This window comes from Phaenicophaeus curvirostris, chromosome 1 (assembly GCF_032191515.1).
Source record: "Phaenicophaeus curvirostris isolate KB17595 chromosome 1, BPBGC_Pcur_1.0, whole genome shotgun sequence".
NCBI lineage: Eukaryota > Metazoa > Chordata > Aves > Cuculiformes > Cuculidae > Phaenicophaeus > Phaenicophaeus curvirostris.
Genome location: NC_091392.1, coordinates 51474646 through 51502559, shown reverse-complemented (window position 1 = coordinate 51502559; position 27914 = coordinate 51474646). Strand labels below are relative to the sequence as shown.

At 37.4% G+C, this 27914-nt stretch overlaps 2 protein-coding genes across 2 annotated transcripts in view; one reads left to right on the top strand and one right to left on the bottom strand.

The window, feature by feature from the left end:
* RPS16 (ribosomal protein S16) overlaps window positions 1-27914 on the bottom strand; it is a 383184-nt gene that overhangs the window by 221757 nt on the left and 133513 nt on the right. The gene's annotated exons all lie outside the window — the stretch shown is intronic.
* The window catches only part of PAWR (pro-apoptotic WT1 regulator), a 75883-nt gene that overhangs the window by 10080 nt on the left and 37889 nt on the right, over window positions 1-27914 (top strand). The window lies entirely within an intron of this gene.

The window sequence follows — 27914 nt, the reverse complement described above, 5'->3', positions numbered from 1 at the left end:
TTAATATTTTTTCCTCTTCCCCTCCAAAACTCTGTGACACCTGTTAGCATCATGTCGTGTTCCCTATTCACTAGTTATTCTCGTCATAATGGTTAAGAGGCATTTTCTAATTTAATTTTATTTTGTTTGCTGGGATCTCTGGTCTGTTTTCTTGCTCTTGTTTGACAGTCTCTTACTTACAATGCTTAATCTACTGCTGTTCCTTAGGACCTCTTTCATCACTCTGCACAAGCACTCGAACTTTTAATTTTTGTGGCTTATCTGTTGAGGAAGATTGTCTCATGTAAACCTTGGCTTAAGCTGCTGTGGAGCCATACTTGAAGATGAGGGATTTTTTTGCTCATCAAATCACGCATTCCCTTGTAGACTTTTACCTTTGGAGTTAGGTTATTCATCCAGATTGAGAATTTTTTTTTGGATTTGCTTCTGTTTTGTCTGTGATTCAGGCCCTGACAGTTGTAGCACTTCGAATGAGAAATTCTGGATCCTCGTCACGCAAGTTCTTGTGTAGTCAGGCTCTGGTGACCTCACTAACCGGCTCCTTTTTAAATTGCCAGAATTTGTAATCAGGGCAGACTTTTGATTAAGTATCTTGTTAAAGAACTTTAAAGCAGAAACGTAAATATCTTATTATCTGAACCAAGCGCATGTAGTTGTTCAGTACAAACCAGCAAGTTATATAAAATAACTACCTCTTCTGTAATGTCCTTTTTAGTTAGCAAAACCCAATCTCTTATTCGTTTAGTAATTCAAATAAGAAACCTGTGTGCCATAACATCTAGAAGTATCCAGCCTCTACCAGGTGAACAGTTGGCTTGCGCTTAAAAATGTTGCTGTTTGTTTTCCTTGTATATTTTATTTTTTCATTTCTGTATTCTGGAGAGAGAAAAGGGAAAAATTACTTGTGTTGCTGATAGCTGCTGATTTTTTTTTTTTTCTTGTATGTAGAAATTGCTAAGTGTAGAAACTAAGGCTCCTGTGTTTACAAATTGTATGTGGATAAATGCTACATGAGAAGCTACCTCATAACATCTAAAGTAGTGGCAAAATAAATAAATGCAATATTAGTTATTGAATGGGCTGTTGATTTAAAATAGCTTCTTAATTGTTTACATAGTACTTTTTGTCTTGTTCTACCTCCTTTTTCAAGCCAGGAGCACTAAAGGAAATTAAGTTGACCTACATATTTTCTCCCGCCCTTCCTAATCTTTTTTAGAAGTTTTTGATACTAAATGCTCAATTAGATGGTAGAAAATGAGAAATCAATTACTTGTAGAATTTCTTTCCTCTGCAGTGTTTAGGTACATATTTGCACACTAAGGTCTTTTTTTAGGTTAACAAGTAGAAGACTGTTTGCTAAATTAATATTGTGGGTTTGTTGGTTTGGTTTTTTTGGTTACAAAACAGCTTTTCTTCCCCCACCACTTTTTGTTTTTCTGTCTATAAAAACAAAGTTTTCCAATTTGATATTCTTTTCCTGAATTTAAAGAAGAAATGTAATTTTCAAGGTATTTTCAGCTTATGAAAGATGACCTTTATTGCAAAGTTTAGGACTTAATGAATGTTCTGGTACCCTGAAGCAGATTATAAAACAAACTTAACTTCAAAGAAGCTCTTAAACACCATTGTACTGTGAGTAGATTGTACTGTACATTTCGAAACAGTTCTAAAATGTCCTATGCTGTTCTAAGAGCTCTTCGAACTAATTTAATCTGAATAATTTTTCCAAGGTGCAACAAACCGCCTACTCAGTTCTGTGAAGTATAATCTCAATTTCTTCCATAAACCACTTATTTGTCTTTGCAGGTTATATTAAGAATTATTCATTGTTATTATTGATCAATTAAGTAATGCTTTGCCAAGGCAGAACTACGCCAGTGCCTTATTAGCCATAATTCTTTAAAGTATTTTTAGATACAGTAGTAGTATGCTTGTAGTCTGTGTCCCGGAGGGTGTATAACAAAGTGAGATGCAGAATGTGTGTATTTCTTATTTGTACTCGTAGCTTTTTGATTTTTGTAGGCCAAATCCAAGCTGAAATTGGGCACATTAAGGAAAGCATGGGTCAAAGGATGTTTTCTTTCCCCATCTACTCTGACCTAGTGAGGCTGCATCTGGCGTACTGTGTCCAGTTCTGGGCTCCCCAGCTCAAGAAAGACAAGGAACTTCTAGAGGGAGTCTAGCAGAAGGCCACAATGATGATGAGGGGACTAGAGCATCTCTCTTATGAGAAATGACTGAGAGACCTGGGTCTGTTTAGCCTGGGGATCTTATCAGTGCTTATAAATCTAAAGGGCAGGTGTCAACAGGATGGGACCAGACTGCTTTCAGTGATGCTCAGTGACAGGACAAGGGGCAATGGGCACAAATGTACACAGGAAGTTCCACCTGAACATGAGGAAAAGCTTCTTTACTTGTGGGGTGCAAGGCACTGGAACAGGCTGCCCAGAGAGGCTGTGGAGTCTCCTCCTCTGGAAATACTCAAAACCTGCCTGGATGTGATCCTGTGCAACCTGCTTTAACAGAGGGGTTAGACTGGATGATCTCCAAAGGTCCCTACCAACACGTCCATTGCTGTGATTCTGTGAAATAGTACCATTCTTTCAGTCTTTGTGTTTTCAGCAAGCCAAACATCAAAAGTCATACTGATCACTTGTCAGATAATTAGTGACCGTACTAATACCTTAGTTAACCGATTAGCTCTTCTCACATTCCATGTCATACAGCATACATTCTTCACAATGTAGAAACACAATTTTGGCATGTGTAACCTGGAATACAGCAAAGATTCCCTGTATCTTTTCAGAGGTACTGTTTAATAATTTTTCCTGAAGCTAGTAGCTTCTGGAGATCGGTCTAGACCAAAGTCAAAAGCTTAACTTTTTTTTTTTTCTTCTCCTGCCCTGGAGTATTTTAGGCTTTTATGTAAATAGTCATGTAACTTCTCAGGTACTTGCATTGCAAATCATGTGCTAGACCTATACTAAATTAATTGCTTAACTTCTGTCTGTTACACAGCCATGTTTAGTGTTACTGGTTTTTTTCCTTCTTATAAAAGCTCTCAGATCCTTATATGAAAAAGTGTTGTTAAAGTTAATGTACTGACTCTTAGATGAAAGATTTAGTTTTTGTGTAATGTGCTTCAAAGGATAATTGTATGACACTGTCACTTCAATTAGACAAAAGCTACAGGCATCTGTAAAATGCTGAGACATGCTGAATGATTTAAAAATGGAGTGTACAGAGACTTTTACAGAGCAGTCCTTTGATATTGTCCTTTAAGAAAAAAAGGTGAAGGTGTGTTGAACCACAGAAATGGAACAGGCTGCCCAGGGAGGTGGTTGAGTCATCATCCCTGGAGGTGTTTAGAAGATGGGTGGATGAGGTGCTCAGGGACATGGTTTAGTGGCAAATAGGAATGGTTGGACTTGATGGTCCTAGGGGTCCTTTCCAACCTGATGATTCTGTGATTCTATGATTCTATGAATTGAGATGCTTCACATTAGTGAATCTTAAAATCGTATAACTTTTTTTTAAAATTATATTAATTTCTCGTGCTGTATACTGAGAAGAGGTTAAAGGATGTGTTTGGGGTTACAGTATCAGTTATATTAATTTTGTCTTTTTTGTTCATGACATTTGAGCTACCAACTTGTAGGCTTCTGATTTGGAGGGAAGAAAGAGACAGTAACCGCATGCACTCATAGTCTAAGGATGTTACAGAACTGGATGTTGGGAAAGTTTGTGCTACAGTGGGCAATTAAAAAGCATTGCAGGAATTCTGACCCCAAGGATGTTATATTAATGAACGACTCCTTTCACAAAGATGTGACATTTCTTTCACAAAGGTATTAAATACTCAGACTCAGAAATGTAATAATGTTTTCAGATTTAGAAATCTGCAGCTGAATGTTTAATTAAGGTGCGTGTATTTGATGTGCTAAATGCTTTAATAAGGCATTCCAGTGAGGCAAATTGGAACTGGGCACTTTCAGCATACTTGACAATTAAGTCAGGGGCGTGCACTTGACAACCAAGTATTTAGGGGCTTGCATTCAGACACTTCTGAATAGTGGCATAGCTAGAGTTTAGTTGGTCCTAATGCATCTGTGAAAGAATTTCCTGTTCAACCTATTTCTTTACTCTTTTGATTTATTGCTAATAGAATTGAAAAAGGACAAGTCCTTAATGAACTCCTGTGGCTAGAAAGACGTAGAAGCCCTAGGGGTAATTGTTTGTGAAAAGGGAAATAAACTAAAAATTAAGAAAACTTGTACAGTAACCGTGCATAAAGGTATCTTGTATCCTGTTGATGATGTGCATCTGAATTATCTTGCATGCGAAAAAAGACACCTTAGGCTGTTGACTTCTGGAGCAAAATGTAGAAGTTATTTTTAGCCTGAGGCAGAAGCTGAGAGGCATCCCATTATCTGACAGTCAACTTTAGTCTAAAACATAAACGAGTGTTTTAATATAATCCCATTTTGTGGGCTTCTTTCTTCCTTTCAATTAAAAAAAAATTTGGCTCGTCAGATGTCAGATCAGTTTTTGTCAAACTTGCCCTGAGGCTATTTCAATGCAGGTGTTGCTAAGCAGCTCAACACTAGAAACCACTTCTCATTGCATGTTGCATTTTTTATAAGATGCAAGAATGTCTGAGAATCAAACCAAGAAACTAGAAATGGGTATATCGATGTATGTATGCATGCATGAAATATCCCCAGCTACCACTCTGCTTCCCCTTTCGATTCTTAATATTTTTTTGTTCTGTTTATTTAGAAAGGTTTGGAGGTTGTTCACATACTTATGTGAAATAAAGCTTTCAGTACACCCTGCTTGTTGGCTTAGAGAGATGGGAAAGGGAGATCTGAAGCCTCAATTATCTACATTGTAATTATCTGTTCTGCTCTGAGGGTTGATATCCCAGCTTTTCGTAAGCCTTTACAGCTTACTGTTTTATGTTGAGGATTGTTGTTCTGCTTTGAGATCTCGCTTGGGTTACTCTGAGAGCACTGTGATGGTGCTAGTGCACTGGTGAACTTGTTAATCGGTCACGCTGATCTAAGCTGGCTCCACCTAGAAGTATTGGGAAATGTGGGTATGTAGATGTAACACAGTGATGTTCACGCTTACTCTCAAGACTTCTGGATGTTAGTGTTGCTTCCCACTTCCAAGACTGTTTAGTGGACTTGCAATACATTTTTAAATTGGCGCAGATTTTGCTTTGATTCATGTACCTGAAGTATGTGTGTCACAGACCTGAGTTTGGAAGTGGTGATATTACAAAGGAAGCTTTTGTACCGCTTTGGCAGAATGGAAGGGTAAAGATACATCTGAAAATGTGTTTCTGTCCCTTTAAAATATGCCTGTAAAAACCTTTAAATTTGTTTGTTTAAAAAAATATTAAAAAGTAGATTTACTGAAGTTGTAGTACATAACAAAAAAGGCTAAAATGAAGGATAAATTCAAGATGTGGCTACCCCTTAATATGTTATGGGACTTTGACAAAAATCACCAATGTCCTGATATTTAAGAAGCAGATGATAAATAATGATAGCTAACTACAGACAGAGTTTAGAAGAGGCGGTTTGTAAATTTGCTTCTTGTTTAGGAGTAGTAGTTGTACTGTCTACGAAGAATTGATGAACTTGATGAACTCTTTTTAGTGAGCTGTTCATTATTTAAGAATGGATAAATTATCCAAGCAATATCATGTTCGGTTGTAATAGGTTGAAATCTACTAAGTGTTAGAGTGCCCAAGCTCATGTTTTTGCCTTCATTACTGCCATCATTGATCAGTGTACTTTATTTACCATAGTATGAAGTTTATTTACCATAGTAAATAAAGTGAAGAAATGGAAGATTAGAACAGATCTTTTTTGTAATGTTTCCTATATGAATTTCTTTTGTGTCATCCATTGATTATTTTTACCTTCATTTTCTTTTGCTCTTTTTTGTCTGTTGAATGCATGGTGTATCCAGTGCTCACCCTTGTGTATGAGATTGTGTTTCTACAGCCTTTTGGGTTTCTTAATAATTCTGAGACTGAGTGAAGCTTTTTTCGAAGAATCTTGGGAAAAAAGCCTGGGCTGGGTTGCAGTAAGCGTTAGCTGCTTTAAATCTGCAAAGAGTAAATGAGTGGAGTCTTCCTTTATGTTTCAAAACACTTCTGAAATGACTTTGTGACAGACAGAACTGGTATTGGAATAACAGAGGTGAGCACGTGCCAAAGTGGAGTGGCAGTATTTGAATGTGGGAAGGGAGAAAAAGTATGTTCCAGTCAAGTTGTAAATACATGTTTTCTTAATTGTGTAGATTCAGCAATGGGAAGCATATTCCAGACATCCTTGAAACACAAGTGACCAAAATCTTAGTTCATATAAATACGTATATGAATCCAAGCTAAAATATGAAGATTAGCTTCCTTATGCTCATATGAGCCATAGTTTAAAATGTATAATTTAAAATATACCTCTCTGTTTCCACGTGAACATGAGAAATAGAACTGGTAGCATTTATAGAATGCTTAGGTTACTGAAACAATAGATGAAGGGTTTTGGTTCTGGTTGATTTGCCACAATCAATGGTTCTGCATAACAGGATACTGGTTGATGTTTGGAGGGACTGTATGAACCAGGATCTATTATGGGACTCATATTTTGTCAATATCAACAGTTACTGATTAGGAAAAGGGAAATAATAGGGCCAGTAAAATATTTTTCCACAGTTCTAAGTGGATTTTTCTCCATTATTATCTGCTTTTTTTCCAGCTTTCAGAACTCAGATTTTTCTCTTTCATGCAGGGATGGTTTTTACACTTGAACACTATGCTTATTAGGATGCTGCACTAATAAATCATGAGTCAATCCCCTTTAATATCACAGTGTAGTAGGGGAAACAAATTAAAATGTTTTTCATTTGTTTCTAAGTGCAACTTAGATATTGCTGATATTAGCATTAATAAATTTGGAACATTAACATTACAAATGTATTCTAAAAAGGCAGGTGCTTTTTAGTTATAAACACAAAGTAGACAGAGACTAATGAAATATCAGAAGAGTATGTGACAAGGGAATCATGAAATGCATTTGCTAAGTAGTCTTGCACTCGTAGGAAAGCTTACCATTTCTCCTTTTTAAATTAAAATTAGTACTGGCATGTCAAACTGGCATTTTCTAGTTGATCAAAACTCAAAATGCCTGCTGGATATTTGATTTCATTTGGGTGATGCTGAAGGAAAGGCTAATTTTGCATCTGGACATGGCTATAGAAACCACGTAGAATCAGGAGCCTGTGGACCACTTTAAAGAGGTTACCATCAAGGACGTTTGTAACAGATGCTGGCTTATATCTGGAATTTAGCTTGGATCATACTTTTTAGCTCACTTCATACATATGAACTGTTTGAAAGCCAGCATGCTGTGAACTTGATAGATGACTGGCTGTAAGAAGTAACCTTAGAGTGAATGGTACCATTCACCTTATTTCTAATTTTTTACTTTTAAATACTTGATTACACTTTCAGGTGTCATACATCATGTCTGTAAGAGGACATTCCTTTAATCAATTGTAGCCGCAGGTTTTATTTAACAGGAGACATCTCAAAATGGCATGTTCAGTCATGCCTTAACTGTATGACAAACAAAATGCCTGAAGCCGATAGAGATAACAGCAAATGGGGACTGTCTCCTAGCAAAGAGACAGTGGCTCATTAAACAGCCATGTTCATACCTTTCTTTTCTTTCTTCCCTCAAAAGTCTGGCACTGCCAGATGCTGGCAATAGTATGCACTCATAATTTAGAGGAGAAAGGATGTGAAGTCTATATGCCCAAACAGGTGCATTTGAGGTAAAAATACACAATATAATACATTTCTCATTGATCATTGAGCAGATTTAATTTGTAGTAAGTCTTGTCCGAAAACAGACAACAACAAAAAAACCCTGCCACTTACCGCGGGGAACAGAGTTACCCATTTAAAGTGCAGCTACCAAGCTTCTCAATTCCTTATTTTGTGTGTGTGTGTAATAAAGGAAAGTAGAAGAGTGGATAAAAAGCTAGAATAAGCTTTAAGATTCAGTTTTAAAAGTTATTTTTTTAAAGGGGAAAGAAAAGGGCAGAGGATGCTAAGTATTTGCTTGGCTTCCTTTAGAGCAAGCAGACAGATTTTCCTTCATGAGTATGGTACCCATTTAATCCTTAAATTCATCATGACTCTGGGGCGTATACTTATAGGGATTTATTTCTTATTTATGGCTTTAGATCCTCATTCTTAGTATGAGTTTGTGATGTTTATGCAAAACTATGCTTTTAGGGGCACTTTTATTACATTACCTTTTAAAGTTTTAACAGGTTGGGTTTTTTAAAGACGGTGCGCTGGGAACTTTAAAATAAAACATCCTTTCAGACTGTGAATGCATATTGCATGCCTTGAACTTTTTTTTGTCTCCAGGTATGTCTGAGGTAGAGCAAAGGTCAAATGTTAACCATCTCCTCAAGTTACGTTTCAGATTAAGAAGACATGAATGTTAGGAATTTGCAGGATTGAGTTTAGTGAGGCCAGTAATGTCAAAGTATTAGTTGAAAATGTGAGGAGAGGGAGAAGGGAATGTGGCCAGAGGGAGGGGGATTTGTGTTACAAGGAACCACAGAACTGGTAGGGTTGGGATGAAAAAGTGTGGGTGGATTTTGCATTTAAATTAAAAACCAATTTATTAGTTGTTATAGTTTGGTTTTAAATAAAATAAGCATTTGCTGTTTGGTTTTTTTCATTCCTCTTATTTTTGCTCAAATGTTTTAACACCTCTGGAAGTTTGCAGTGTAAATAGGTAGAAGTGTAATCATGGATGTTTAGTATTCTTTTTTAAATTGGGAAGCTTTTCGGGAATGTGCTTGTTTTCTGCTTAAATGCATTTGCCGCTTTTAATTTTAATGAGTTTATAGATGAGTGCTTTTTACTTTCAAGACCGATCCTCTTCAAAAGATGGAAATGTCCTTGAAAGGTGCATTTATTTCAAAGAGTTTCATAAAAAGACATTTATCTCCAGAAGGCTCTTTTTATTGTTCAGAATATAATCCTGTCCTCCAAGTATTTCATTTATGGGTCAGGATGCTTTATAAACAGCAGTTAAATTGAGTCTTTTAGGGAATACTGGACTTGAAGATAGCAGCATGGCTGAGTCAGTTCTTGCTGAAATAGGGCTAGATGTCTACTGATGCCATCAGCTGATACAGCAAGAACTTACTAGGAATTCAGTCCACACGTTATATTTAAACTTTCTTCTCTGTTGAAGTGACTTACTTTGTTAGTATGTCATCAGCGACAGCACCAAAACCTGGACAAACGATAACAAGAAGGAATAATTCCCACTCAAGTGTTATAAAGTATTTGGAAGGAGAACTACAAAGCAAAATGGCGATTGATATATTTTTTTTTTATCTTTAAAGCTTTTTTTTCATGCCGCAAGATATTTAAATACACCTGTAATGAGGCAGAAAGAATTGGCATTGGCTGCTTACCCATTTTAGACCTTTGGCAGCTGCCTGGTTAGTCCCCATAGAAAGCCCATTGATAGCCGTCCCTTCATAGCTAATGGGGAGGGGGAAGGTGATGCGAGATTTACATGCTGGAAATCACTCCTGCTGATTGAACACTGTAAAAGAACTGGGCATGTCACTTCAGATGTTAGTGTCTGCTAGGAAGGTTAAGTGCAATTTGTTTTGAGATTCAATTAAAATTAAGATACATTGAGCTGTGTGCTTTTTTTACTCGAGTTTAATTTGAAGGTGACCTTAATTCCCCTGACAGGCATTACCAATTTTATTTTATGCTGCTATGATTTGGCCAAATATTTGCATTGTTTTTGTCTTTGCTTCCCAATTTTAATAAAATATCTACTGTCAGTTAATTTCTGACATAGCTCTGCCTGTGACAGTACACCCACTGTCCTACTTGGGAATCTAAGAAAGCAGGCTCTCAAACTTGGGGTGGGAAAAATGGATGTGAAGTCATTATTACTGTAGATTATTCTGTTATAGAACTAGGTTGTAATTATGTGTGTTGGAAAGACAATTGGACTCATACATCCAGTACATCTATTCAAATGGCCTTCATTGGACTTATGTCATGCAAAATGAATGGGTAAAAGCTGCACCGGTGTGTCTCTTGGCTTCTCTCTAAGAACCCATATACAGGGAATAGGATTTGTAGGGTATCTCTGTGAAAAGAATGTGTATGGTCTCTTGTCTTTAAAAAAAAAAAGCAGTTGCCTGCTGTATGTGTTGGTAATTTCTCTGTTGGGAAAGTAATTGTGAAAATAGTCTTTTGTGGTTGTTTTTCCTCCAGAGTATTTAGCCCATGAGTCCTACTTCTTCTTTTCCTTCAATCTGAGCAAGTTGCTGCTCTTAGTCATCCTAAAGCTCTTACAAATTCCATAATGGAAGGCCAAAAAAAGAAGAGAGCTAATTAATGCGCAACAGAAGGAACTGTAATGTGAGTGAATCCATCTCCAGAAAACAATACATCTTTATGGAAAAGAGATTTACCAGAGATTGTCAGCTTTGATCTGATTTCAGTGAACCATCAGTTCACAGATCTATTGGAACCTGACCTTCCTTGGATTTGGTGCATTCGGGACTCCTTGCTCAATATACAGTCTTTGTCATGTGGTGCATGGTATGAATTGTGACTTGACTGAAATGTATGTGTATGTAGCCAGTAAACTAAGAGTTGGAACACTAAAGCAGTAGAGAAACCTTTGGATAGGGCAACTTGCTTTTTGGAGGTGGGTAACTTATTAAGTAAACATTACAGGATATAAGAAGTGTGTGAATTTTAAATGGTCCCTCTTTCTCCACTCTCCTAATGAATAATAGCGTATCAATTGGCTGTTTCAAATCCAGAAACTTTGGCTTTTAAAAGCTTTTGGTTTGCATATTTTAGGAGAACTTTCCTACATAGTCTTCTTAACAAATGCATTTGATTACTTGTTTGTTTGCATTTTTTTTTTTTTGCCAGATTGCTTCTACACTTATTTTTGGATGCATCTTTGGATTTGTGCCTGAATCCTTCTTTGCACAGAGCTTTGAATCACAGAAGATTTTGCCTGATTCATCTTAGGACAAAGGAATCTAGGCTGTTTCCCAAACGTAAGAAAAATAAAAGCCAAATGAACCCTGAGATTTCCAGTTTCTGGAGAAGCAGGGGACAGCATGAAAAATAAATCAAACCACCCCATTGGCTCTGTAAATGCATAGAAACGTTGGTTGAAGGGGACCTTTGGAAATCTCCGAGCAGTACTTTCAGCAGCACTAGATCACATCAGCCGTGGCTTTGTCCTGCTAAGACATGGAAACCTCTAAGGATGGAGGTTTGACTGTCTCTGAGTAGCCTGACCCAGTGCTGTACACCCCCTCACTGAAATGTTCTGTGTTTCTGGTCGATGCATTTTGTAGTCTTTGCTGTATCACCTGCTGCTTCCTAGAGGAGCCTGTAGCTCATCTTTGTAGCTAACCTTCAAATAGTTCTAGGTTGCTATTAAATTGCTTCTTGACTTCCTCTTCAGCAGGCTAAACAAGCCCTTCTTCTTCATATGCTCTTGCTCTTGAGTAGACTCTCTCGAGTTTCTTTTCTTCCAGTTTGCTTGGTTCCCTCATTTCAGAAATTACTCCAATTTTGTACTTCAATCATGTTTTCCTATGACTAAGGAAAGTAAAAGGCATTATTTATTATTTTTGTAGGTTCTCTTTGCCCTTGTTGGTGAGCAGAAACCTATCTGAGAAAAGCTTCTTTTTGCTGGTTCTCCTTGTTGTGGCATATCGGAAGTGTATTGTTTGGGTTTTGGTTTTCACAGAAAAAGAAACAAAAAAAAAAATTACATTGAGACACAGAATTCTTTCAGAAGGTAGTTAAAGTTTACATTTTTCCCAGTTCCGTTTCTTTCCAGGTGTTTCAGGGGCCTAGAGAGCTAAATTCAACTGTTCTTTCAATGATGGAATAAAGATGGATCCAGAAAGGATATGTCCAATACAGTAATTCTAAGAAATATTTTTTTAGGTTGTTCCTCATTCTTTAAAGTGAAGCATTTTAATTGCTAACAGAACCAAAAGTATTTCCAGTAATAAAAATAGCTGGTGTTTATTTGGATAGATATGCATTCACATATTTGTAGTATTTTAAAGAATTCTGCTATTACTTGCAGCAGCCATCTAGGAGACTCATAATCTTGGCAAAATATGGAATGCACATACAAATACTTCTGTTCTCCAGTTATAGATAGCTGAGGTTTAAATAGGAATATGAAAACAGCGTTAAATGTTTATCCTGACCAGTAGAAAAATATTACTTTTCAATATCTTAAACATTCTGATAGCGTTTGTTTTGATAAAAGTTATTTGCTGCCTTTTTGCCAGTAAGAAAAAATACTTACGCCATTATTTTAAGAAGAATAATTTTTCTTTTTTAAAAGCTTTAAGAGATGTTTAGAGGTAGAATGAACTGCATAGTGTTTTGGGTTTTTTTCTTTTACAGGATGGTTTTGGAAGTTGAATGATGCTGCTGCTTGTGAAGCATCACTTAGCTTGGTGTTTTCAAAAATGGTGTTTTATTTCCTTGTTTCTTTTCAGAAAACCAAATTCTAAATTCTGTCTACAAAGAATTTTTTTTTAGGCTTCCATTAGTGGGGATTATGAATCCCCAAAAAAGTACTTTCTGGTGGCAAAGTCCTTCTTTGTTCCTGGGTTGAAAATAGGGTCCATCCTTTGAGTTTTGATTTGACTCATTAGTCATGCTGATATTAAACTTACACTGGAGCAATGCAAAAATGAAATCTGCACTTGCTTTCTTAATCAGAATGGCATAGAATTGCACGTTCGTTAATGAAGTCTTCGATATAGTTGTGGAGCCTAAAAGCAGTTTGGGGAGAATTCAAAGTAATATTGTCATTCTAATACTCATGAATGTTCTATATTTCTTTATTGGTGAAGCACATGCTTAGGGAGTAAGAGTTGGCTATTGAGATGCCTAAAAGTTTTCTTTGACAGGGGCGTACTCAAGCTGACTCTGTCTTCCAGCAGTGAATATGTTACACTCGTAAGCTAAAATTCATGGATGGGAAAAGGCTTGGTAGTGTTCAGTAACGATGTTAGAGTAGTTGTAAAATCCATTTGATTCTGTGGTCTCCTTCTCAAGTGAGGCTAAATAAGATGTTCTCTTCCCCCCTCCTTTCCCTCCCCACTCCTTTTCTTTCTTTGATTTGTGTGCCAGAAGACTTGTTTGATTTTTTTTTTCATTATTTTGCTATTAAACTAAAGTTCATGTGAGAATCCCCAAGAATCAGCTATTTCCCAAGAATGTGACTCCTGAAAGATGTTCAGTTGTAACATGCCGCTTCTGCAGCCATGATGTGCTGCATGTCAGAGTAAATTAGAGCACCTCTTATTCATTCTCATGCTACATCACAGGAGTTGGATTTTGAATACCCATTACTCTTTATTCTTCAGACTTCATTAATAGTTTCGGACCATGAGTAAAGTTCTAGGTCACTGGCCCTTTCCCCGTTAGTGTTAATGGAGCCCTTTTTAAGTACATTGGAATGTGAAGAATGAAGTTTTACTTCCTTTTTTGGGAACTTCTAATTTTTGCCAGTTGTATGACTACTTGAAGCTTCTGCATTGCTTTAAGCAATAAAAGATTATCACTAATTTATTTACTATGAATAATTAGAATTTGCAACACAAAGAAATTACGTTTAAGCCTTAAAGTTTTAGGAAACTAATTATTATGTATGGGAAGATTCCCTAGAAGATGGGAGCTGAATGCTGAGAAGGTTGGATTTAATGAGACTGTTTCAAATTTCTTTTTTATGCTAAGGCTTCTTTTTATTCTGGTGCCCTGTTGATACCCTGAGGGGAAAAATAAGATTAGGATGAACAAATGAATTATTTTAAGACAAGCATGTTTCAAATCCTATTAAAAAAAAATTCAGGAATTGCATTTGAAATTGAGATTTACAATTCCTGTCTTTTATGTGAAATTATCTTTTCACATGTCAGTTTAAAACTAGCAGCTTCAACTTCAAATATTGTAGCATTTTACAAAGTTAGATACTGTAGTTGTTTTGAGAAGTGCAAACAGGTTTTATTTGGTTTAGAAACAGTATTGCCATAAGTATTTTTCAGTTACCAAAAAACCCTCACATTATCTTATTAAAATGGACTTTGTGTGTTGATGATTGTGTTTCTCGAGGAAAAAGATCAGGAGGAATGAGAATGTTCTCTTTTGTGTGTGTGTGTGACTGTATCCAGGTTACTATCCCTAACTCAGGTTTTGTTCTGCAGCAAACTAATTTAAATCCTCCTAGGAATGCACAATATCCTCGCCAAAGGGTTTCACAGAGCAATTGAAAGCCGTGTTTCAAAATAGACATTCTTTACAAATACTTCAATTAAAATTTCGTCTTTAAGAATAGACTATAATAGCGCATGTGCTTTGTGGCAAATAGAGGTAAATGTTTAGCCTGGGCTGTTGAATAACCAAAAGCTCAGCGTGGTTAGCTTTGCCAGTACTGCAGCTCAGCGGAGGCTGGCATTTGAAGAAAACCACAAATTAAAGCACTGCAGGAGCATAATAAATAAAACAAACTGTGGGGTTGATTAAAAAGAAAAACAAAAAAAATTATAATGCTTGTCTGTCTTTTTTTTTTTTCTTTAAAAAAAAATTATAAATAAGTAATGTATCAAAGCCAGTGCAGTCAGATAGATTCCCAGTGTATTCAACACTTGGCTCCACACTCAGATGGTTCAACCAGTGGCTTTCAGATTTTTCCACTGGAAGTGCACAGAGGCATCTGTTACTGAGAACTGTGACCACTGCAGATGGGGTTGGACCCGTCTCGCTTCCAGTTGAAGCTGCATTCCTCTGCCAGAAAGATCTGCCACAGAGTGACTTCTTCAGCCTCAGGTTATGGTCAGCTATCAGCTGTGATGGTGTTAGCATTGATTTTTGTGCCTCTTTCTTGCCCTTCTTACTTGAGATAGGGTTACTGATAGTGGGTGTGCTCTTAGCCTATTACAGTGCAAAATAAGGAGTTTGTTTCTAAGTCAGTTTGGACACTATAGGTGAATCGATTCAGATCAGAGGTCTGGTAGCGCTGCTGTGGCCAAGTGCTATGTTTCATTTGGAGGATCCTGTCTTGATGCTTATGCCCATGTCCTCAGATGAAGAGCCAGATCACACCAGCCCCACATGTGCTGGATGGTGTGACAGTAGTATTGCTCTTCATCTTTTGCTCGCTTCTCCCAGTTTTCTGTGCAACTGCCTTTGGTTTATGTGGGATGTATGCATGAAGATTGGTGGGGAGAGATACGTTCTTTGTGCAGTTTGTTATCCCTATTTGCTCGAAGTGTGAAAATTTTCCTGCAAAGAGTTGACTGTTATAAAATCCTAGAAATGAATGCCATGGGGGAACCTTGAAGAACTATCATCTTGTTCCAACAGGATCCTTGTATCTGTGCCATCACTGACATTTATCTGACTTTGATGTCTTCTTTAAGGTCTTCTTTAAGATCTCCAGTGATGAAGACTGCTTTTCTAGGCAAACTGCTCTATGCCCTTTTTTTTTTATTATTTTTTGGTGTGTGTGTGGCTTTTTGTTTGTTGCTTTTTTGCGTAATGTATTTGTTGGTTTTGGAACCAAATCTTACTAGGTTAAATGAGATGTGTAAGTGAATCAATCTGCATCCTATTTACAAGGTGATTCTTTTGCCTTCAGTAACCCAATGAGTTATTTGTAATGTTAGCTAGGCTTCTGGGAGAAATCCTTTCTTAGAGTATTTTATATCAGTGGTGAACGACTGAAAGGCTTTATGGATGTTTGATATGACAACGCACAGGTGTACTTTTGTCTTCCTTCCTTCTCTGCACATTCTAAAATGTCTTCAAATGCAAACCATAAATTGAAAAGCAGCTACAGAAGAGAGTCTGAGCCTTTTTATTATCCCAACTCTAGTCAATAGCATACCCTATTATATATAAATAAAGATAGCAAAATGTTAACATAGCTGTTTCACATTTTCAGATTTACAGCCAGAAAAGATCCTAGGCCAGACTTGCATTTCAGGCATAAATGTCTACAGCTGAATTAACAATACTTTCTTTTTATCTTATTGCAGATCCATGTCAGAAATACAGTTAAGAAAATCATGGATCTGAATGGAGGTGTAATGGTGTTAAGAAAAATGAGTTCCATTAAAAAAATGGAAAATTTTACTTAAAGCATTAATAAGGGAATATCAAAACCTGACAACATAGTGCACATTGTTACAGCCGTCTTGTGATACTTGTGGTCTTGTTTTCAATGGATATTTCTGCCTAATATTGCATGCATATGTTAGCAGGAGAAACTACTAATGTGAGGTACACTGTGTATACAGGGTATACATATTTTAGTGACATTTTTGCGTATCTGTGCCAAGAGAAGGAATAATTTGATACAATTTCACAAGGAGTTAGGCCAGGTCTGGTGGTTGTTGTTCTTTCTGTTGTGTGTGCATACCTTTTTTTATTATAGCGGAAGTAGCAGGTATGGAAATATAATTTTGGGGTTTTTTTATTAATTAATTTACAGTGTGATAAGGTCTGATACAGGTAAACATTGTGCCAGGGCAGAAGAATGGGCAGTGCAGGCTCCAGGGTGTGTAAGAAATAAGGCTGGGCTGTTTGTCTAGTCTGTAGGTGTTTCTGAGTTCATGTTGTTTGTGATGGAAAAGCCAGTTTAAGAAGTCTAGCCTGTCTTGCTTATTCATATTTATGTTGCAGTTTTCTTTCAGTTACAATAGCCCAGCTGTTTGTGGAGTAGAGCAAGAAGGAGCATGTTAATTCACTGTCCTTGACACCTGATGGGCTTTTCTACCTTAGGAATCAGTAACTTGAGGCTATGCTGTTATGTCGAATGGTGTGGAAACTTCCAGTGGATGAGCTTTGCAGTTCTGTGGTTGTCATCTTGTTGCAGCTTAGGCTAATAGCAGCTGTGCAGGTTGCTGTTCTGTAGCCCATACATCCTGCAGGTTAAAGAAGTCACCTTGGCCATGTGTCAAGAGTTCTGAAATATGAACAGTTTATTTCCCCTTAAAAATAGATCGTGTTTACTATTATTGCGGCCACTCTTTATATCCCCAAATTGTTAATAATGTTCCACATTAGTATGTGCTTTTAGATGAATACTTCAGTATTTTGCTGGTTTGAATTGCGGAGGTTTTAATTTGAGTTTAAACTTTTCTACGTCCAGGCTGCACGTGCTTGCTTTTACCTGGCTTGCTTGTGCTGACCCTGGCTCTCCTTTGATCTTGTAGTTAGCTAGGCCAAGTTGTACAAAAGACTATATCCGCATTTTATAGACGTAGCCTGCTAGTAAATTACCTTGAGGTGGCCTGCCAGTGTCAGGGGAAGGAATGCAGATGACTGGTAGATGCCCATGGGCAGGAGCAGGAAAGAGGGAGAGCTGGAGTATGACTGAATGCACATGAGCTAATTTAAGCTGTTGTGGAGCCTCAGCCCTTGTCCATCGTGTTGTTAATTTGTTAGGAATCTTGGGGGAGGGAGAACAGTCTTGTTTTTTTGCCTGGAAAAAGCAATTGCAGGGGGACGCATGAAAATAAAAAATAGGAAGCAAAAATAAAATCAAAGAAATGCAGAGTTATTTCACTGTCTAAATAAAGTTTGTCTTAGCTTTTAAGGTGAAGGTTCATTTTTGATTCTATCTGGAGTAGTTTTCTTTCTTTAAATTGCCTAGTGCCTTCGAAGTCAGGCATAGATATTTAGAGAGGTTCTTTGTTTCTACGTGTTTTTTGCACTGTTTGAGAGACATTTGGATTCCCTACTCTTCCAAATCTACAGACAAGAATTGCGGCAGGGGAGGGGAAGGGTGTTAAATTGGTTTTGAGCAAAAAGTAATGTATATATCAAGCTTTCGAGGTATCTTTTAGTGGAGGTGCTAAGAGCTTAATAGCCTTTCTCTTCTATTGTATGAAGCGACATTTTGGGGGGGGTAACCTAAAGCAATGTTAATTTCCATGTAAGGAAGAATGTCTGCAGGAGCCAGTGGTATTTACTAACTGCGCCTGTGAAAACATTCCTTTTCACCCTCAGATGCTCACTCAGCCTTCTGTTTTCCAAGTGACATTATTACAGGCTTTAGCTTGTAGTCTGTGAAATTAAAAGCACATTTTAATAATGTGAACATCAGTATCCTCACTCCTGACTCCTCCTCAGATTATTCCTCACTTGCATTCCCCTGATTCAGATTGGAGTGCAAGTGGCTGTGGGGATTTATTTGGTTATTATTGGATTGTTTGTTTTGTTTGTTTCCTCTCTCGCTTACAACATGAAGTCCTGTACTGGAGCGTTATTTGATCTTTGAAAGGGGTATTTTTTTTGTCATTAAGATTCTTAAAAACAGGTTGTTTTTTTCCTTGATTTTTAAGTATCGTTTTTCTGTGATGGGTAATTGCATGAGATGCATTGTGCTCTGAATCCCATCTCCAGCGTTGTCAGCTCATGCTAATTCCTCTCCTTGTCCTCTGCACTGCTGGGTAGGGTTGGAGACAGGAATAGCTCAGGGCTGCTCCATGGTAACGCTGTGAATGTGCTTACCCTGTGGTACCTACGGGATACCTAAAATTTTACCATTCTTTCACTAAGGGATGTTAAAGCTTGAATTACCTTGTGTTTACCCCAGTTTGGTCTACAGAAAACAACGCCTGTGAACAGTTACCATGGAGAAGACAATACATGTTCGTTTGCGTAGCAGTCTTAACCTTAACCTCAGTCTCTCTTTACAGTCAATAGAAAACAGAGGGTGGGTGTGGGTGTGTGGGGGTGTGTGTGGGTGTGTGTCCTGGCCCTCTTATCCTGAGAACCTTGCCAGTGCAGTACTAACTAGTTTGTGGGTCTGGAGCACAGATTTTCCTGAGCATCTTTAGGGGATAGATTTCTGACTATTTCAGAAGACGACTGTACCCTTTATTCACATTTTACATTTGAGAAATGCATGTTATAGTTGGTGTTTCGAATCAAGAAAACTAAATGCCTTATAAGCTGAAATCTTAATGATTTGCTCGAGATGTTTGGCCTAAAGAGGTAGGTCTGTTAACATGCAAATAACTTCTTGGTTGCTGGAGGCCTGGCCGAGAATTATGCTGTATTGCATGCAAGTAACTGTATAGCTACCCTTTCACCCCTAAATGTATCAGTCACTCGGAACTTAAAAAGAAAACCCACTAATGGAAAATTGGCTTTGTTGTCCAGATTTTTTCTGCACCTGTGAATATAAACTTTTATTTATTCAGCATGTGCCTTGCTTTATTTATTCCTGGTTTATTTTGATGTGATTTGTTTTAGAAATACCATAGTACTCTTACACACGAGTTACAGTAGTGCAAAGTTCCAATGAGTGCAGTTGTTTTGAACCAACTGTATAACATGACTCATTCCTCCCATTAAAATCCTATACTATATTTCCTCACACCTAGATTGGTTTGGGTTTGTGTCTATGCACGTTCTTCTCTGTTTGAGGTCACCGTATGCAAATGCTACTCCTGTACTAAGGTATTTGAACCTGCTGGTACTGTTTTGTGGGCTTAAATCGTGCACATGAAATGCTCTTGAGAGGCAATCTTGTCTGTCTCCAGGCTCCCATCCTGAACTCTGAGTTTCCTGACCTTCGGGGAGAGGAGTGTGTCCAACTCTGTCTTAGATGTGCTAGTCAAAATGTAAAGGTGTTGTGTGAGTGCTGCAGGGGAAATGAGACAGATCAATCTGACAGTGGCAGGATGACTGTAGAAAAGTGTAACGTGTAGTTTTGCCTCTCAGACCAATTGAAACAGATGTGTTCTTTGCTTGTTCTTTGCTTGCTTGCTTATTTTTTGCTGTTGTAATCTCAGTTTACTTGCCTCTCACCAGGCATCAGCTGCGTGTTCTTTCTGTGATCCTTTCCCACAGCTCCTTCTGTCTCCCACGCTTTCTCCTCCTCACTCATAAGTCAGTCCTATAGTTCCCTCAGTTCCTCATTGAGCCTTTGAATGGGAAGAGTCAAACACCTGCTGAGCTGGTTCAGAGCTGTATACAGTGCTGACTGCTCAGGTGGAAGGGTAACTGCCTGCTTTGTCTAGCCCTTGAATTAGTGTGGCAGCTAATCTGCATCTTTCACTTCCAGCAAACTGGTTTTAAAAAAAAATGTGCAACTTTTGTATCTTTACAATATTAACCTATTATTAATATTACTTATTACTCTTGGGACCCCTCACCTTCTGTTACTAGGGACTTCAAAAAAAATCTAGGGACAAAAGAACTGTAATTTCTGAGCACATTTTTTATAGAAAGGAGGGGTACCGATAGTGGTGACAAACTTTTATGCTGTAAGGACATGGGATTGCACTATGGAGAACTGGACTGCATTTCTATCAGAAGCCTCGGACTTTGATACAAGCATTTATACAAAAACATTTCTTGGCAAGGCCCCTGAGGAGGAGGTTGTCCTTCCGAACGTAGAGCTAAAGGGTGATCTCAGAAGTCAGGTTGGGAAATAGCTTCACAGCATTATTGCTAGGATTAAATTGCATAAAGGGTTTTCCCAAAAAATAGTTACAATATTGACGGCAGCAACAACTTTAAACTTTTTTGATCTTATCTGCATACTGCCATCCTAGCAGGCTTCAGTACTACAGACATGCTTTGTCTGCGTGCCTGCTGTCAGTCAATACTGTCTATTCCTGACATCAGGGCTGAAATCTTAAAAAAAAGCCTATATGTGACCTTGAAAGTCAGATTCCACAGTTTTTTATACAAGCGTGTGCCTATCCTGTTTAAGATGTTCAGCACTTCCTCTGTCTTCTGCCCCATGGGTGAGGGTAGAGTCCTCGTATCTGTCTGGTTAGAACAATTATTTATATTAGGACTCAAAAAACCGCAATGAGGTGAGCAGAAAACCTGGATATTTCTAGCAGCTTTTCTATGGATTCAGAAGATCCCGCTCCCGAATGAGAAATGCAGTACAACTCTCAAGCATTGTGTCAAAGTTTTCTTTTTCCTCTGGAAGCAATTCTGAGTGTATTGTTGTGGCTTGTCCGTGCTCACTTGCTGTCAGCAGCCTCTTTGGCTTGGTTTAGTTTGACCAATCCCACACCCACTGTGTGTAAACACTGGAGATTCAGATGGGTAGGAAAAAAAAAAATTACAAGTAGCCCGTTGAGCAAGAGAGCAGAAACCTGTGAAGGCTCTGTATGGCATTTTTCAAAAAATAATTTAAATGCAACTTGATAGTCAGACAATATAAATTGCTGAAAACTGCATGCTTCAGCGGATAGGATAGCTAGAAATGCAGTACACTATATTGTAAACCTCTTTGAACTCCTTTCAGAACATTCCTCAAATACTGATCTCATCTTTATTTCTTTTCGGAAGTACCATAGATTAACTAGGGAAGAAAACCATAATTAGATGCCTTTATATTACGTGGTCACATGAGAAGGAATACTTTTGTTTTGAAAGTAATGTGCTAATCTCCAAGATTTGTTTCTCTCTTCTGGCTTTAAAGAGCAGGGTGCTCTATCTGTATGGTCTTCATCTACATGACAATACCTCTTTCTCTCTTTTGGAGCTTTGCTTCTATTTACCTAGTTTTGGCAGAGGTCCTGGCAGTGGAAGTCAAAATGATGGTGGTTGCAGGCATTTTAACTCCATTATCTAACTGTTCTTTGAGTGCTCTTTGTTCAGCCATTGTTCCAACTGGGTAAATGCTTCAATTTCAGTTAATTTATGCATTCTCTAATGCCCGTATCTCCCAGAATCCTATCTCATATAGGAGCAAATTTTATAAGAGAAATTGTGTAGACTGCGATCAAGTCTGCAAACTGTAGCTTGTTTTCTACACATCCAGGATGAATTCTCTTTTCTGTTCTTGCAGTATGTGATTGTTGTTTCCTACTGTGTATAGCATGATGAAAACTGAGAAATACTTATTCTGTGAACAGTGCAGATACCCTCAACTATTCTCTCCCTTTCTTCTGTCTGAAACATGCAAACTTTGTTTTGCCAGGCTTTTTCTCCTCAGCCACTGGTTTGTGGTCTCCTTATTGGGTAGGACACATCATTTCAGGATGTTAATTATGAGGCTAAGGAGATGGGTTTGATGACTGAGAAGTATGATTATTTATTTCACCCCTCCCTGATTTGTGTGGGGTTTTTGGGAATATTGTTATAACTTTTTAGAATCTTATCATCAATGTTATTAATGATTTCTAGGTACAGAATGTGGTCCTCACCAGCCATACCAGATATAAACCATCAGCAGAAGAGGGAAAAGATTGTTTGGTTATTAGCAAAAGTTGATTAGAGCGTAGAGGTGAGAAAAGCAGGGTGCAAAATTTCAAAAAGAAAGGGGACTGAAGGATCTTCAGTCAATTCTACTGTTACTGAATTTCCATTCTTAGATGGTGATCGATCTGAAAAGGATCTAAGATGTTAACTTTGAGTGTAGTATTAAATAGCTTGTTGATTATTTCTGATATCTTGCCAGTCCATATTTTATTGTGTTTTTTCTCTTAACAAGAAGCATTTAAATAATGCTAGTTAGCTTGTATTTTGCAGTTACTCTTGTATCGTTGGCATTTTATTCTGTGATTTTAATATTAATATCACATACTAAATAGTTAAGTTGAGCATTTCCACCAATCGTTCTTGACAAGCCTTGTGATAAAAGATTTTTTGGCAATTAGTTTAAGTTTGACTTTTGAACTCATTCTTGTGGTATGTTTGGTGGCCAAATAGTGTATTTTGCTGAATAACAAACTGCAAACATAGCTGCTTTTTGTTATTATAATGGAAGGATAATTAACATTCTGGTGTTGATGTAGTTGATGTTTTACTTAAAGCTTTAAAAGAATTTGAAATACTTTGTTGTTTGGCTCTAATACAGACAAATATGTTGGAGGGTTTTATTCCCCAGAAATATTTCTAAGTAGATTTTAAGACTGCGCGTTGTATTTGCTCTGAAACATCAGAGTACAGAGTAGGCATTAGTAAATTCACATTATGGGTGAGAAAAGGATAGAGTTGAAACAAAATGTAAATGTGACTTATAATCATGAATGCTACGAGTTCTGTAGAGGAAGATGTGCATCTCATTGATCTCTAAGTGATGCTCATCTTTTTGGTTTGCTTTGTTGGCAGATGAACGCATCCTATGGCTGCAGTCAGCTGTGCTCTGGCCCACCTGCTGGTCACTGACCCTTTGCTGCATTTGGGTCTCTTTGATCTTGGATGCCAAAGATTCCTGTCTTTATTCTTTTTCTGGGTTAAAAATCCATACTTGTGATCATACTAATTGTTGGTATTGGCCTGCTGCATTTGGGTACGTAGACTTTTAAGAGTGCACAAAGGTCATTCAGATAAGGTGTTGGAGTTCAGAATCCTTTTTTGGACTCTTAATGTGAGAATTAAAGTCAAGTATTCTTAAAAAAAGTAAAATCATTTACTGGGTAATCCATATCCATAAAACTGTGGGTTTTAGATAGTTTCTATGATTAACACTAGCTGTTTTTACCTCTATAAGGATATTTTTCAACTTGTAAGGACAAGCACTTAGGCGAACTAAACCAGATTTAAGGCTTGCATAGTCAAAAAGATGCCATTTTCCCAATTGTACTGGTTTTGTAGTAAAAGATTATATTCTGACAAGCTTGTTTTACTTAAGTATTTTGGGTTTTGTCTGGACATTGTAATAAAAGTGTGTTTAGAAGGTATGATTAAATACAGTGTTTCAGAAGGGGAAATGTAAGCTCAACTCATTGAAGTTTGGGATATTTGCTTGCTTTTTAATGTATTTTAAGAGGTGATGACAGAAAGGTTTGATACTGTGCAAAGAGGTAGGAAGATAGTGTTTAAGAGATATCAGAGCTGGGTGTTGTAAAGCAAGGAAGCATTTGATTCTCAGTGCTGCAGTATGAGAAGTGATTTTAAAGACATGATGTGCAAAATAGTAGTTTTTATTTCCAGTTACCTTTTCCAGACTCTTCTGAATGATCAGCTGAAGGGAAAACAATGTTTACTCCCAAAATTTATTTTGCTGTAGTTAATCGCCTACTTACATTTTTTTTCTGAGTTGAAAACAAAATTTGTATATCTTGTCTTTTTCTATTTCTGCAGTGGAAATCTTTAGGAAATGTTTATAGTTAATAGAAACCTTTGTGCTTTTCCAACATCTTGGTATGAAGTTGTGATAGTGCACTTCAAACTTTTACTGAAAGTGGAAAATATCCTTGTGGTCAAGTTGAATTTTTAAAAAAGGAGTTTTAATTGCTCAAAGTAATTTTGAGGCAGAGGGGAGAAGCCTGGATTTGTTTCCTTTTGTAGACTGGTAACATCATTAAGAAGCTACAGAAAAAAGCCAAGATAACTGATGGTGCTTATGTGTTAGAGATTGTATTTATTGCTCAATGCATAGCTGAACACTATGTTTTTACTGAGAGTATGTATCTGCTTGCATATCTTGCTTTACTGGTTAAATGTGTTATTATCTCAAGTGCTCATCATTTTCAAAAAGTTGATGTAGTGCAACCATCCACAAAGTTCTGCAAAAGAAATAGTTTGAAAGGGCTTGCATCTGTTTCAGGGAAAATCAACTGGGCTAATTAAAGCTGCTGAAACTAACCTGACTGACCTTTCATGAAATGAACTGGGAGGATTGTAGATTAGTGCTCAGCCAGCAGAACTGCAAGGCAAAAGCAGGTTGGTGCAGGAAGGGGGATAGGGGTAGGAGTTGGGATGTTTGGACTCGATGCTGTTTCTTTGTACACTCAGAAACTGGTCTTTTGCATGTAGGAATACTGCTTGTTTTCATGGAAAAGATAGTCCCTCACCAGTGGCTGGTTGTTCATAGCAATGCTCAGGTGTTTATAAGAAGCAAACCAGTGAATCATTAGAAATGTTCTTTGTACAATGTCTCCTTAAACCGCAAGCTGGTGCCGCACTGGAATGCAGGGGTATCTTTGCAGCTGTTTCCTTCATCTGTCTGATTCTTTTGAAAGCATCTTATTCTGCTTGTATTTTCCATACTAGAGGTTTACAGAAAAATGTTTATACTACAGCTTCAGACATGGACTGAAATGCTAGAAAACCCAAAGAATTTCTGTGGATTCCTTATATTAAGATCAGATGTGGGAATGTCACATTGAATATCTGCTGTACAAAACTCAAATGATTTTAATGGAAAATAAGAATCTGAAATGGTATGTGCCTAGCAGCAAAATAAAAAAGCATGGGGGAAGGGAGTGGACAGAGAGAATTATATAATGGGTCAGAATTGCACGTCAATGGTTAGAAGTCCATTTCTCTGCTGTGCTGACAGCGGAAGTAATTACTGCATTTATGTCTTTTTCAATGACATGAAACTCGTTTTTTAAAGCAAAGTGAAGTATTTGAGAGAAGCCTGCAATGTGAGCAACATAGTAATCCATCTGATTGAAATGTTCTGTGAGCTGAGGCAGTTTCAGCTGCAGGGCTGTTTGAACAAAAATTAATTTTAACGTGTGTAACAACACTTTGGAAAATTTTAATTTTTTGGTAGTAGTTAATCTGTCAACTGAAACTTGGCTTTTATTGATTTTTATTACTCTAAATGTTAGCTTAGAATATAAATAGTGTTAACATTAGTAATCTTAACTGAAGTTGATGGAAAGGTGTGTTAGCAGGATGTTGAAAGTAAAGTATTTTGCATAAGAAAGCTTATTTCACTGTGAGTCAAAACACCTGGATTTCCTTACTAAGGCTAATGGTTATTGCAGCAAAACTTAATAACTTGAGTAAAAAGCAGTAAAAGTTATTATGTTGACTTGTACTCAGCAGGCATCTATCTCATGGACATTGTTTAAATTAGTATGCAAGTATGTTTGTGTCTGTATGTTTGGAAGGGGAAACATAACTGATGCATTTGGGGAACAACAGAAGGCCCTTGGCAGTGACAAATGATCTGCTTCAGGGCAGGAAGACATTGGCCACCCGGGGCCAAACTCAAACTTGGGTTGGCCCCAGCTGGCTCAGGGTCTGCTCCAGTGAAGGGAACTGAAACAGGAGCAAGCCCCCAGTAGCCTTTAAAGCACAGGTCATATGCTCCAAACTAGATTTACATAAACTGCCTAGCTACCTGTTCTGTGCTTGGGAAGAAAGCCTTTAACTTTGGAAGTATGAATTGTCTGGGGGGTGAAGGGGTGGAGGTGGTGTTGAATACCTCTTGGTGGTATTAATTAGCAGCCTTTTGTGATCTTGGACCTTCCTAAGAAGAAGGGAAAGGTTGGGAATAGGCATGGCTGGCAAATCCTAACTGAAAATGTGTAAAATTTTGTGGCTGGAAATTTCATATCAGATTGTGACATTTTGTTCTTGTCCAAAACTGCTAAGAGAATAGTTAGTAGCAGGTGATCTTACATTGAAAGAGAGAACATTCTTCCTTATGAATGTAATTGTATTCAGAGTGAAATATTTCTGTGGAATGCTGATGGTCTCTGGAAGTCTTATGATAAGCATATACCTAAGAGAGAAGGAGAGAATTTGTGAAGAAAAGAGCAATTGTCTGCTTAGTCACTACAAAGACTTTTTTTACCTACAATATTGTAATTTGAGCTTTATGCTTCTCCTTTAAAGAATGTTGTTCCTTGTAAATGCAGAGCTTTTTAGAGTGCATGAAGATTACTGATCTCTGCTGTCTCCTTTCAGTTTTCTCCTACATTTATTAGAGGCTGCTCTTCCAAACTCATGTCAGATTATCTCTTCCTTTGAGTTTATCTGGGATCTTCGTTCTCTTACATGAACAATTTGGAGTCTGGAAGAACAATCTGAAAGTTTTCCTGTTTTTCTAACTTGGTATCATTCTTCATTTGCATGACATTAGTCTTAATTTATGTGGGACCTTCTGTGAGCCTCATAATTCTTTCTAAAGAAGGCTGGTTCTGCAAAAGCTGGAGATCACTGCATTTCTTGTTGTGGTAGTGGCTCATTATTTTTTATTTTGTCACTTCAGAATGGATTATTAGGATTTATTAGTGGGATAAATTAGGATACAGACTTGAGTTTATGGTACCAAAAATTTTAAGTTTCACTGTTTATAAAAGGTAGAGGATGTTGATTTAAAGCTCATCTCCTAGAACGTGCTCTGACAGTGTTTTCTAAACGCTGTTAAAAATGGACTTCAGATACAAAAGTGTTGAACTTTGTTCTTTATTTTATTTGAAAAGATGACTTCTTGGAAGTGCTCTTGAATGGATAATGATTTAGCTGCAATAATCTTTTAGGTATGCCTTTTCCTAGTGGTAGAAGTAGGCAGGTCTACAGGAGTTGCATTACAGTGTTGGTTAGAAGTAGATTGGTCAAATTGCATTAGGATTCTACCACAAGTGCTACTGTAGAAAATTGAAGTGGCCTTTATGCAGGTTCACTTATGTTCACTTTTGGAAACATATGCCTTTCTAGTTTGTCACTTTTCTAGCACTTCTGTCACCATGGTGCTTGTTTTGCAGCAACCAAAGTTAGTTTTTTATATGCTATTGTGATTTTAACTTAGTGAATAACACTGGATATCTTTTTTTAAAAAATATTACATTCCAACATTCTCATTATGTGCTTTTGACTAGTTTTGCATCCTTTGGATAAGGTGATGTTGGAAATGGTCAGTTTTTTAAGACTGGGAATGGTAATTTTGGTTTTTGTGTATTTGAAACTTACATAGAAGTAATTTGACATTCATCTTTGTTCTCTTGGAGCCTTGTTCTACGTTTCTCAAGCTGTTGCACATTGACTGATTAGTTTTTTCTGCTTAGCATGGTTAGTTCCCTGTTTTTTTGTAGATCTCACACACCTCATGTTTTGA